We start from the raw sequence: 13946 nt of genomic DNA, 5'->3' as shown, positions 1-13946 counted from the left end.
TTTAAAGATTACCAGATGGGGGGCACCTGGGTGGCTCAGTCAGTTAAGCGTCCGACTTTGGCTCAGGTCGTGATCTCGCAGTCTGTGAGTTCGAGCCCCGCGTCTGGCTCTGTGCTGACAGCTCAGAACCCGGAGCCTGCTTCTGATTCTGTGTGTGTCTCTCTCTCTGACCCTCCCCCTATTCATGCTCTGTCTCTCTCTGTCTCAAAACTAAATAAACGTTAAAAAAATTTAAAAAAAAAAGATTACCAGATGGATTGATGATGGATGGTTACATGTGTGATAAAATGAGTGTAGCAAAACATCAATGGTAAATCTAGGTAGTGGCTACATGAGTGTTCTCTTTCTATGTGTGTGAAAATTTTTATAACAAAATGTTGGGGAAATAGGAAGTAAGGAGAAGGTGTCTGGAGCTATGTGGTTGGATTTCCCTTTGATAGGAGAAATGCCATGGCAAGAGTTTGGAGGGAAAAAGGCAGTCAAAGAAGTGTTGCTCCTGGAATAAACCAACCCTGATAGAAAGAGAAGAAATGAAGATAATTAGATCATTTCAGTATTATAAAACTCCTCAGAAATCTCAGTTTATGAAGTTACAAGAAACGTCTGGACATTTTTTGTGGCCCAACTGCTCATCAGTGAGTAAGTTCGTTAAGGGCACAGTCAACATTTTTATGTTTTTCTCTATACACTTGGCACACAGTGACCAATCATGACATTTCAATTAATCAGATGTTCCTCTTCCTCCTTTATGCTCATCTTGAATCATGCAAAAGGCCAAGAATCCCAGTCTTATGACTGCACAAAACATTCTCTCTTCCATGTCTGTAAGTTCATTTAAAATCTCTTCTTCACCATTTTACTTAGGGATCTTTTTTGCTCTCTCAATACACTGGAGTCAACGGCATCTCCACTGCATTTTTGCAACTCTGTCTGACAGCTGATGTAAGCTGGCAAAAGACGAAAGATATTTAAAGTGTGGCAGAAGGGCTGAGTTCACGCACAACAGTGACTCTCCCCTCTGATACACTCTTGCTCACTCTGAACTGTGCCGGGTTAAACAAGCCCAGTCTCTCTCTAGCACCTCATCCAGGACTTGAATTTTCTTTAGAGGGGCATGCCCTCATTCATTTGTTTGTATGTTTATATTTTCTGCGGCAGGCAAGAATAAAAGACAACTGAAAGGTGCAGGTCATCTCTAATGGAAAAACGCCGGAGTGGACTGACCTGAAATGTGCCGTTAGGCACACCAGGGACACCTCAGCGTCTTTTGTGGGAAAGGAAAGCAGCATGCAGATTTCCCTAAACTCAGCATGCCATGTAGAGACCGGACCTGAAATTAAAAGCAAACAATTCTTTTAGTTTTTTTTTTTTTTTTTCTTTTACCGACAGAAAGATTCTGTAAAGTTCTACCACCCACTATGGGGGGTGGGGGAGGATAAAAGCAAAATGATTTTAAAAAGTAGCATGTACATTCAAAATTTAAATTTCTTGCCAGTTCAGCAATGTAAGATGTCATGGGTAACACAGGGAATACTTATTTAAATTTTTCATATACTCTCAGAATGAATCAAGATTAAAACGTGGAGGTGCACATAATAGCGAAAAAGGAGCAAAATCTCAGACTTCCTTCCAGGTGAAAGATTAGCCTTTTAGGACCTTCTTAAATAGCAACTGCTATCTGCTTGCTTTAAGAGCAAGCTTGTCAAACATAGTTTTTCTAGACATTTCTACCCCGTTAGATAACTAGCATACACTGTTTAAAAAACAACTGCTGCCTTTAGTCCTTATCAATAATAACAACAATAATAATAAAACACTTTGCAACAGCAAATCCATTTGATCTAAGAAGCTGATCAGACACGAATCGATGTATAAACTCCGGTTTAAAGAGCCTGACACAGACATCTTAAAATGTGTCTGGATTTTTCAGTGTACCTCGTAATAGAGAATTTTTTGGAATGGTTAGTGCTATGTACAAAGTAGGTCGGTGCGTACTTTAATTATCAAAATATACCAAAAAACCCCCAAACTTGAGAAAATGTCTTTATTTCAAATTGTAACTTTGCCTTCCACACTCCAGTTGGTACTGGTATTAGACACAGTGACATATAACAGAGAAGGGGCATACCATAGACAAAGCAAACAAAAATTGAACAAAACACAGGAAGATGACATTTATAACGCCGCCGACAAAGGCAGTCACTTCACTTTAAATAATGTGGCAGGCTGCAAAACTATAGTAATTACTAGAATTTCATTTTCATTAACTAATAAACCAAGGAAAACAATTTAAGTATCTGAATGTCATTTTTCAAATGAAAATAAACTGTAAACATTTGAATAACATCACAGCAGGGATAATATACCTAAGGAAATCTATTGAAATATGCGAGTGGATTCATCCTCTTCTATCACATTAAAACCGCAATTGACTGTAAACCTCCTACCACTCTCCACTGAGACTTTAATTGTAAAGATTCCTGTTACATATCATATTAGAATTTAGTTAAAATTGTAGAACACATTATTTCCAATCAGACAGCCAACCATCACTCACAAAGATTTTTAAAAAGGTGATTAATAATTCATCTCAGATAAGGAAAAGATCTATATTTATACCATCTTCTCAGCCACCATAAACTACCTGACAATTGTTCAGTAATGATGCCCAGTAAATTCTTTAAAATGGTAATTTGTCATTCTGTCACTTCATTTGTGACCTAAAATTCCTCACTTGAGGCATCATCAAATAAATTAATCACTTTCCAGGATCCATTTCTCTGTTCTGCACGTTATTATGCCCGGGCTCTCTTGTGTTTCTCTTCATTTACATATATTTAATGGCTGAGCCGTGGTTCACGATGGCACATAACGCACACATCTCATTACAGGTGAAATATTCTAACTGCCACTATCACTGGGAAAGAAAATAACTCTCCCAATTTAATTTTCCTGATGTAACAAAACCATGATTCTTCACTATGAAATGTTGGTGCCATCCATCAGTCACAATCAATAAAATCATCATAGAAGTACGCCTTCTTCAGCATCTTTCCTTCATACTGGTATTATTTGAGGAAGGTAATTAAACTCATAATATGTAATGAATGTAAATGAAGTAAAAATCCTCACGTTAGCTCTCTAACTATGCTTATTTTACAGCTTTGATTTAAAATATTTCCCTCACAACTTACACATATATGAGGCCTGAATAGAGAGAGCCACGCTGCAGAGATATCCATCAACCAATAAAACTAATGTTTAAAAGAGCGTTTTTGATATGAAAGTGCCAGGTATTAATTACTACGTCAGATTTGTCGCTGAAAAGAGACCTTCTCTTAGAGTTTACGTATTTTCAGTCTTTCTTCCAACGCAGCTAATAGTTTCTGGGTAGGCACGCTCACGTGACAAATTAAGTGATTTCATTTTAGCAACCGGGTCTGCTTCATTGCTACCTTTTCAGGGCCGCGGGTCCTGCCTGTTCTCCCGTAAGAAATTGTCTCGTGGAACTTGGCAATTTTGCCGTTTCTGCCTGAAGAAGCCTGAGAAAATATAGATCAAAGAAGCAGGACGTTTCACAAACAGTGGTTTGGGAATTAGCACTTCCGAACTATTTCCACCCACTGTAAATATTCATCTCAAATTGCTATTGTATTATTTTTGTAAAGGTCAATAGGGAGTGTTTTAAAGTAAACTAGTGTCACATAAACATTGCCCATGTCTCTAAGTATGCTGCAACTTAATTTAACATTCATTAACTGGTTCTCCTCACATACTTAGGAACATGAGTTTCAGGGGAATGGTGCCTTACAGAAGTCCATTTGGAGTGAGGATTCCCTTCATTATGAATTCATCATCAAAGAATGGTGACTTTCTTTATCTTGGAAGTGGTCCCTGTTTGCTTGTTTAAAATAATGCTTGAGAGAGTGTCTAAAATAAGAAGTGAAATATTAACTCTACCTCTGAAACAAAGGAGAAAGTAGGTGAATATCACTGCTCCACAGATGAATGACCTAACTACAATATTGACAAACCATCTACACTGTACTACTTTTCTTCCTCATTAATTATCATATAGTTATTTTTAATGGGCACTTATTTAAGAAAAAAAAAAAGACTGTGTGTGCAGTTTTGCATATGTTTTTATTAACACTGCGGCAGTCTGTGAACCTAAAGCCAAACCTCCATCACACAGACCCCCATAGACTTAGCTGGAAATAGTGGCTAACCACTTGCTGAAGGTCTCTGGGGGACGGCCTGAGGTGCCTCTGAATTTTGACAGTATCATCGGCTCAGAGTGAAGCAAGAGTTTTGATGGGCGTTCCAGCATGAGGCTGGACTGCAGCCCCAGCTGATGTTTGGGGATGGGGTATGGCTGGTTGAATCTTCAAATAGACACCAAAGTGACTTGGGATGTTAATGGGGGATGATGGCGGTGAGAAATAGAAAATGAACTTCTGTCATAATTAAACAAAACAGATGCAAGTCTCGTAGAAAATGAGATCGGGATGCAGTGATGGATGTGAATGGTTAAGCTTTAAAGTTATTTAAAAAATCTCATGAAAACTGTAGTCAAGTGGCACTAAGTATGTGTATTAACACAAAAGGAATTAAGCAAATAGTTTAAACTATTTTGGACAATAAGAAAGAGAGATAGAGGAAGAAATGTTTATGATGCATAAATGAGTTCTATGCATTTTAGCAAATTCGATAATCTAATATTCAGTGAACAAAAGTAGATTTTAAGGACAGATGAGAGTAGCCAGTAAAGAAAATAGGTATAAAGGTAAGGTTCATGTCATGAACAAAGAGGAAAGAAGAAAGATCTTTCCAAATACAAATGCATATATTAATTATGTTAAATGTACCAAGGAAACGTGATTGCCCACATTGTGGAAGAGTGCACTTAACAAGACCAAACATTTAATGGGGGTGGGAGGAATTTCCTTATTACTTAAACAATAATCTCTTCACTCCCCCAGTCATATTTACAATTCTACTAATAAAAGCTACCCAAAGTGAGATCCCTGGATATTCCATTCATAGAGATTTGGCTGTTAACATATGTCCCCTAGTAACAGCACTAGAAAACATTGTTGCTACAATTAGTTGCCTCAAATATTGTTTCCTAAGACTATAGAAAATTTTAAAGCATTGTTAAACTCAAAGCCATAGTTGCTAAAATTAATGCTATATGGGAATGTTCAGTTAAATAGAAGTTTCCATGGGGGAAATCTTAATAAACTTAAGATAGTAAGCTTAGGTCACATATCCTTTTATGCCCGAAAGCCAATGTTTTTATAGGCTACTTAAATAACCAGTTTTGCTGATAGGACTTGCTACTGAAAATTTGAATTACCCCAGAACACAAAGTAAACATTGTATTGAGTTTGATACACTAGTTAGCTAGGTAACTTTGCATAAGTTACATTTTCTCTCCAGAGTCTCTGCCTAATAACGATCTATAGTATGGGAATTAAAAACAAACAAACTAACATATGATTCACAAGATGGCTACCCAAATCAATAAGCAAATAGGTGAAAGTGAGTTATAAAGCTTTAAATATGAGGCTAATTACATTTCTTTTTCTTTTGTGTTGTATTAGTTTGCTAAAGCTGTAGTAAAAAATATCACAGAGTATGTGGCTCAAAAAATAGAAATGTATCTCTCACAGTTCTGGAGCCTAGAAGTCCAAGATCAAAGTATCAACAAGTTTTGTTTGTCTTGTGACCTCTCTCCTTCACTTGCAGATGACCACTTTTTTGCTGTGTCCTCGCACGGTCTTTCCACTATGCATGTGCATTCCTAGAGTCTCTTCCTCTTCTTATAAGGACACCAGTCATTGGATTAGGGGCCTACCCTTAGGACCATATTTAATCTCAATTACATACTTAAACGCCAGTCACATTGGGAGTTAGAAGTGTAAAATAAATTTTGAAGACACAACTCAATCCATAAAAAGCATATTGATAATAAAATAAATTCATATGCATGCCATCAAAAATTGAAAGGAAGTTTTCTTAAGATGACTGTGTTAGAAACCAGGTCTCCCTCTTCTCTGGGAAGATTGCATGCCCTATCTTTTTGCAGAAAGGTAGAGACTTGTGACTAGTTTTGGCCTTTGTGCTGTAGCTATAGGTGATAATTTTAATGGTTGGTTTGAGACCCTCCATCATTGTGCCCCTTGCCATGGTGATCATGATCTTGAGTTGAGTTGTAATTGTCACAAGATTGAGGCAGCCTGGGTGACTGTATCTCCACATGGAGGAAAACTTCCCTGTATATTTACTCAGAACTGCAGTAAATTTGGGGGCACCTGGGTGGCTCAGTCAGTTAACTATCAGACTTTAGTTCAGGTCATGATCTCATGGTTTGTGAGTTCAAGTTCTGCATCAGGCTCTCTGCTGTCAGCACAGAGCCTACTTAGGATCCTCTGTCCTCATCTCTCTCCGCCCCATCCTTGCTTTAGTGCTCTCTCTGGCTCTCTCAAAATAAATAGATAAACTTAAAAAAAATACTGTAGCAAATTTTGAATTCATAGGAAATTAACCCTTAATTTTGTTAAACCACTGTGGCATGCACAGCCTAAAGTGACTCCTGATGAGTCACACCCATGCATAATCCCTCGAGTGCAAGAATAATTTATTTTGTTTCTTACTAATAGAATACGCAAAGGTGAGGGGACAGTCAACCCCTTGATTAAGTTCTGCTATCTGGCAAAGGTGAGGGGACGGTATACCCTTGACTATGTTACACTGTAAATGACTCTGCCTTAACAGACTACAGGGGAGGGACTGTTTCTGGCCTTGAGTATGAAAGCTGCTTTGGTATGAATGGCCCAAAAAACAATACTTTGGCGAGAAACTGTGTGAGGCCTCTAGGCCCTCAACATAGCCCTAACCAACTCAGAGGAGAACAGCTCTGCCTACAATGTTACAATCCTAGGAACTGAATTCTGCTAACAACCACATGAACTTGGAAGAGGATCTCAACCTCTAAAACGGAATGCAGCCTGACCAACCTCTTGTTTGCAGCAAAAGACTCTGGTAGAGTGTTGATTTATTAAAACTTCTGCTTTATTAAGAGATCTCTATTTGCACTTTGAGATAATGTATGCTGTTTTGAGCCACTGAATGGTAGTAAATGGTAGCCAACAGTAGAAACCTGACATGGCCACTGAGACCTTTAGGATTGTCAGTCCCAACTGGTAGTGGAACCACTGGTAAAGTGGAAGCAATAAGGGCTGGTTACCTGAGAAATTAGTTGGATAACTGACTGAACAATCATAACTCAATAAGAGTCCAGAAGAATGGGCTGACAACGTTCGGAAGGGAAGTATGTTACTCTGTTAATCTCTCACTTACATTTTTGTCCATTGGGTGATGTAAAGAAAGCATATCTTTTGAATTTCAAGATGGCACGAAGTTTAGAGGGTTATCAAAAGCACTAGAATTCAGAAATAGGATCTTGGGAAATCTACAAAGGATAAATCTAGCAAGTATTAATTAAAATGAAATTAAAGGTAGGGTCTTTGTTACCAAGTCCAGCCCTGACCTTTGGCAACTGCAGCTACTTGACTTGCATACCATGATCTCAACTGTTGCTCCTTCCACCAAATGTGAGAGAAGCATGAGCTGAAGCACACCTCTTTCATTCTGAAAATATTTGGCCACGCTTAACCTGGTGGCATCTTCCTCAGCATCATCATCAGAAAACACAACTTAAGAACTGTCGTGACTTCTGGAGAGAAAAGATAACAGGCACAATCCCTACATATAGAAAATCCCACACTTAAGAAATTTATATGCACTCTAAAAACAGGGCATAGATTTGAAATAGTTAAATACACGATCCCAAGACATTCAAGGAATGGAATCCTCTAATGCTTAGAAAAGGTTTGACTAAGGAATTGCAGAATGGAAACTAAAATGTGCCAAACTCAAAAGAAAATTACTTAATAAAAGCCTTTGTTTGTTTACGTGTGGGGTTGAACCCTAAATAAAACAACTGAGACAGCTCTAGTTCCTTCTAAATGGCAGCACCCCAATACAAATGATAAAGTAAAATGTTCTCTCTACAGTTTGTAGAACTGTAGAACATCAATAAATACATTAAGTAAGTAATATCTGTCTTGTACATCTTGTCATTGAAGTTTATGAAAGAGCTTCTGGAAGTTCCTTGTATATAAATTAAGTAATTGGGAATAGTTTCTACTGTTCAGTAGAATATAAACACAGACCTGATTGAAAGCATGGTATGGTCTCATTTAGTCTTGATTCTACCAGATAGATAGATAGATAGATAGATGATAGATAGATAGATAGATAATGGATAGATAGATGATAGATAGATAGATAGATAGATAGATAGATAATAGATTTTTTTTTTACTGAAGGATTTTAACACTTTATTGCAAAATACTAAAATGGCATCTTTTCCCCCCTCTCCTTTGACATTTGACTGCTATAGGTGCATTGAGTTTTAAACTAAGCATTCTGTTATCATTATAGAAACAAACCAAAGGGAGAAGTTGTCCACTGTGAATAATGCTGTTGCAGTTGAGATGGGCAGTGGGTATGTGGATTTCAGCATTTTCAGTGGAGTGGTGTCCAGTAAATATATGAGCCCTGTACCACCTCTGTATATTTTTCACAAAACAAGACAAAATGAAACTGACAAGTGCAACTAACTCATTCCAAAGTTTCTCCCCTTTTAGTAGTCTCAATCGTGGGGAAGCATGCCTAAATCCTGAAACACATTTTCCCTGTTTTTCCTATTACGCAATGTAGTGAGACTGTTCTTTTTCTTCCTTTAATTGTTGGCATTACCATTTGTTGTTTGGCTTTGTGTGGTACTTAGTTTCAATGACAACAATTAGTAGTAGATGTGCTTTTGCTCCTCAATGCTGGGAATTGGATTTTTTTTTTTTTTTTTTTTTTACAGGCACATCCTGTTTTCAGTAATTGGATGTACCACCAAGGAGTAAAACAAAAGATGAAACATCCTTCAAAGGAAGACAAACGGAATTAATATTCCAATTAGGTAATTACAATCTACCAGCCTAAAAAAACTCCAGTCCTTTCCTTTTTAATCGCAGATTATTGTGCAACATAGCTCTATTATACTTAAAGCCTACTTTCTTACACCATACATAAGAATGCTTTTTAAGTTTGAGTTAAAATAATTTCTTCTAATGTTTAGAGAGGCTAGTTCTGACTTCCTTGGAATTTTCTGGGAAAATATGGCAAATGAACCAATTTCTCGCAATATTCTTGGTACCTTCACCTAATTTAAGGATCAAATAATATGAATCATTCACATGACACATTGTAACATGTTAGATTTCTTTCACTGAAAACAATTGTGTAGGTAATATTAAGGGAATGGACTCAGGAGTCAGACTGCCTCGGTTCAAATCCTGATAATGTTATTTGTCAGCTGCATGGCCCTGGGAAATTTCCTTAAACTTAGTATCTCAGGTTTTCTCCAATGTACAATTGTAATAATTCCCACCTAATTGTATATAATAATAATAGTTAATACTTGTGAGCATTTAATATGCACCAAGCCCGTTTCTAAATACTTTACATATGTTGAGTCTACACATGTATAAACCACCTGGAATAGTTTCTGGTAAAATCTGAACACTCAATAAATGCTAGAAATAGTAATGACTATTATTAGGATTAGTCACAGTCATAGTACTAGAAACAGATGTGGTAGAGTTCTTATCCATTTTTTTGAACCTCGTGTTTGTTATAGATTTCAAATCCCGCTCCATACCAGAAGGACATTCCAAAACTCCTGCTTACTACTAGTAAGAGTTGAGATACTATGTCATGAGTATCTATAAATGGTGGTGAAAACTTTCCATTCAATCCTTTATATTAAAAAACTGTCTTTAAAAAACAATATGTACTGGTACAAAATAAGTTTCACCTAGATAAGTCCAAAATAACAATATGGAAAAACAAACAAACAAACAAACAAGCAAAACAGGGACTATAATACAAGTTCCCTACACTAACAGAGACTCATGGGAATACTGAACAAGTGCTAACAACTTCCATTTTCTCTATTAAAAATGCTGAACATTAAAAAAAAAAAAATTAACGGGAGGGGAGTTCTGGGTGGCTCAGTCAGGTAAGCGTTGGGTTTGGCTCACGTCATGATCTCACAGTTGATGGGTTCTAGCCCTGCGTCGGGCTCTGTGCTGACAGCTCGGAGCCTGGAGCCTGCTTCAGATTCTGTGTTTCCTTCTCTCTCTGCCCCTCTTTCCCCACTTTTTTGTAGGAGTAAAAAACAAAAAGTTCGAGTTCTCCTTTCTCTTGTGTACACCACAATTCCTCTGTGTTTGGCCCCCAAATGCCCCATACCTCTCAAGTGGAGATCAAGTGAGAAGAACATCTTACATGCAGACACACTTACGTATGCTTACCTGCCCTCTTGTGCTCACACGCATGCTCTCCCCCGTGCCCTCATTCTTGAGAGAGAGAAAATGTAAAGCAATAAAGTTATGATTCCAAACACCAACCTCAATTTGAAACTGTTGAAGGATATTAGTAATTACAAATAGCCATGTATTTTAAATATAATGTCAACATTTTGTTGTTCTTGGGTATTTTAAAGTGTCGAGTAAGAACACACGCCGTGGTAAAAATCAAATCAAGCAGCCAAGTGTAGTATAAAGTAAAAGGGCCACATCCCCATTCCACTCCTCTAAAGAAATCATTGTTCATAGATTGCTTTATGTTCTTGCAGGTTTCTATGATTTGTTTTTTAATCTTGATAACATTATGACTATCCTTTCATGACAGTATTGATAGATTTCTTTTACTAAATATTGGAATGCTCCTCACCCATTGGGACACAAGACAAAATCTGGAGTATACATTAGATGAGGTGATCAAGGAAGCAGTGGAAGCTATCTGAACAGACTCTTGAATAAATGTGCTGGTATGCCATACCAGGGAATGGAGTTATCCTTATGACATGTAGGCTTTGTTCCCTGTCGCTACTATTTCAAGAAACTAAGTGGACTTTTGCCAGGTAAAGGCTGTGTAATTCTTCGAGTGCTTTGGTTATAAAGAGTTCTAAAAGTGCAACAGATGCACATTTAAAATGCTAATAAATATTTCCAAATTGTCTTCCAATGTGGTTTGCCATGCTTTGACACAAAGACTGTGAGTGTTTCTATCCTCCCAAACAACCTATCAACCCTGCAGACTGTCGCATGTTTTAAATGTTTCTTAATCTTACTGGGAAAAACTGGTATTTCTACTTCTGTTTCCTCAGGTACTGGTGGGTTTGCAAACCTTATGTATTTTTGCATTTTCTTATCATTACTTTTTCATTTAACTATGTTTTTGCATATGTAGTATTGGTGTTTTCCCAAGGGATATGCAAGAGCGCTTTGTGTAATAAATTAGATAGAGGTTGAAAGTAATTTCCCCCAGTTTTAATAGCTTTTTAAAAAATGTTTTATTTATATTTGAGAGAGAGAGCAGGAAAGGGGCAGAGAGAGGGGGAGACAGAGAATCCAAAGCAGGTTCAAAGCTTTCAGTGCAGAGTCCGACATGGGGCTTGAACCCATGAACCATGAGATCATGACCTGAGCCAAAATCAAGAGTCAGATGCTTAACCCACTGAGCCACTCAGGCAGCCCCAAAGTAATTTACCTAGTTTAATGTTGGTCTTCCATTTCAACTTTGCTTATTTTGCTTATTAATTTTTTTGAAGATTTATATAGTTAAAAATTATTTTCCTTATCTATTTATCATTAGGTACCTACACTGTGCCAGACTGTGTTCTAGGAGCCAGAAATATAAAAGGATTAGAAATGTTTACAATCTGATGAAACGCGATACACAAACATTGTATAAATGTGTTGTACAAAGGATAAGCAGGAGATAGAATCAAAAAGTGTTGGGGGATATGGGTCTGCTCATTTACATAAAGGAGTTGAGGAAGGCCTCTCTGAGAGGGTGACATTTAATCAGACACCAGAAGGAAGTGCAGGATAGGTCTCCAATCAGAAAAACAGCAAGTGAGGTAGAATATTGCTGAATGTGTGTGAAGAATGGCAGAGGCCAAAGGCTTAGTAGATGATCAAAGGGAGAGAGAAACAAATGAGGTGAGAGAGGAGGCAGGTATAAAACCAGGTAGAATATCATAGGCGATGATGTGAAAAGCCATTGGGAGATTTTGAACACTGTGTCTGATTTAATGTTAAGGAATCATTCTACCTGCACTACAGAGAAAAGATTATAGAGGTTGAGAAAAAAGGCTGAAACAGAATATTTGTGAGAATATTGCAAGAGATCAAGTAAGAGATAAAGCTTCAGGGCATTTTACTATGCTTATGAATTACTTTCTTGAAGAGCAAAAAGACAAAATTTACATATAGTTTCTTCTTAAAGTGAAGTTAAAATTTTTGTATGTTAATTAGCTATTTTATCACATGCAATCTATCTTATTTTTATTTATTTTTGGATTGAGATCTAATTGACATAAAACATGGTGTGAGTTTAAGGAGTAAAACATGTTGATTTGATACATTTACATATAGCAATATGATGACTGACGTAGCATTCTACAGGTCACACAATTATCGTTTCTTTTTTGTGGTGACAACATTGAAGACTGAGTCTCTTTTCAACTTTAAGCATATAATACAATATTGTTGACTATAATCACTATGCTATGTGTTAGATCTTGAGAACTTATTCTTCTAATTGCAAATTTATACTCTGGAACATCTCCACATTTACCCCACCCACCCCTCATGCCTCTACTCCCTGGTAACCACCATTCGACTATAAGTTTCTATGACATTGGCTTTTATAGATCCCACATTTAAGTGATAACATACAGTATTTGTCATTCTGTGTTTAATTTGTCTCGCTTAGCATAATGTCCTCAAAGTCCATCCATGTTATCACAAAGGGCAAGATTCTTTCTTTTTATGGCTAAATAATATTTCATGACATATTCTTTATGCATTCACCCATTGACAGACACTTGGATTGTTTCCATACTATGCCTATTGTGAACAATGCTACAAGAAACATGAGAGTGCAGATACCTCTTCTGCAGACTTTTTTTTTTTTTTTTTTAAGAGAAAGAGAGCATGTGTGAGTGGGGAACAGGGGCAGAGAGAGAGAGAGAGAGAGAGAGAGAGAGAGAGAATCTTAAGCAGGCTCCAGACTCAGTGCAGAGCCCAACATGGAGCTTGATCCCATGACCCTGGGATCATGACCTGAGCTGAAATAACGAGTCAGACGCTCAACAAACTGGGCCACCCAAGACGCCCAGCCATCTTTTTGATATCTTGTTTTCTTTTATTTTTAAGTTTATTTACTTATTTTGAGAGGGGGAAGGGGCAGAGAGAGAGGAAGAGAGAGAGAATCCAAAGCAGGTTCCACACTGACAGTGCACACTGACACTGATGCGGGACTTGAACTCACAAACCACAAGATCATGACCTCAGTCGAAATCAAGAGTCAGACGGTTAATCTACTTAGCCACTCAGGCACCCCTTGATATCCTGTTTTCATTATACCCAGAAGTGAGATCTCTGGATTATATTGTTCTATTTTTAATTTTTTGAGGAGTGTCCATAGAGTTTTTCATAATAGCTGAACCCATTTACATTCCCACCAATAGTGCACAAGGGTTGCCTTTTTTCCACAATCTCACCAACATTTTGTCTTCTTGATGATAGCTATTTTGACAGGCACGAGGTGATATCTTATTGTGTTTTTGATTTGCATTTTCTTGGTGATTAGTAATATTAAACATCTTTTCATGTACCTGTTGGCCATTTGGATGTCTTCTTCAGAAAAATGTCCATTTGGTTCCTTTGCCATTTTTAACTGGATTATTTGGCGGTTTTTAGTTATTGAGTTGTATGAGCTCTTTATGTGTTTTGAATATTAATCCCTTA

At 37.3% G+C, this 13946-nt stretch overlaps 1 long non-coding RNA gene across 1 annotated transcript in view; it reads right to left on the bottom strand.

Annotated features, from left to right (window-relative positions):
* Positions 1–2027: 2027 nt before the first annotated feature.
* Positions 2028–13946, bottom strand: part of LOC131503671 (uncharacterized) — a 28893-nt gene continuing 16974 nt past the window's right edge. The window contains exon 2 of the long non-coding RNA XR_009257523.1: positions 2028–3542. This is a non-coding gene — a long non-coding RNA (uncharacterized LOC131503671). The remainder of the gene's footprint in view (positions 3543–13946) is intronic.

The sequence above is a fragment of the Neofelis nebulosa genome, chromosome 2 (genome assembly GCF_028018385.1).
Source record: "Neofelis nebulosa isolate mNeoNeb1 chromosome 2, mNeoNeb1.pri, whole genome shotgun sequence".
Taxonomy (NCBI): domain Eukaryota; kingdom Metazoa; phylum Chordata; class Mammalia; order Carnivora; family Felidae; genus Neofelis; species Neofelis nebulosa.
Note: the sequence above shows the minus strand (reverse complement) of the source record. Positions and strands in the feature narration are given on the sequence as shown.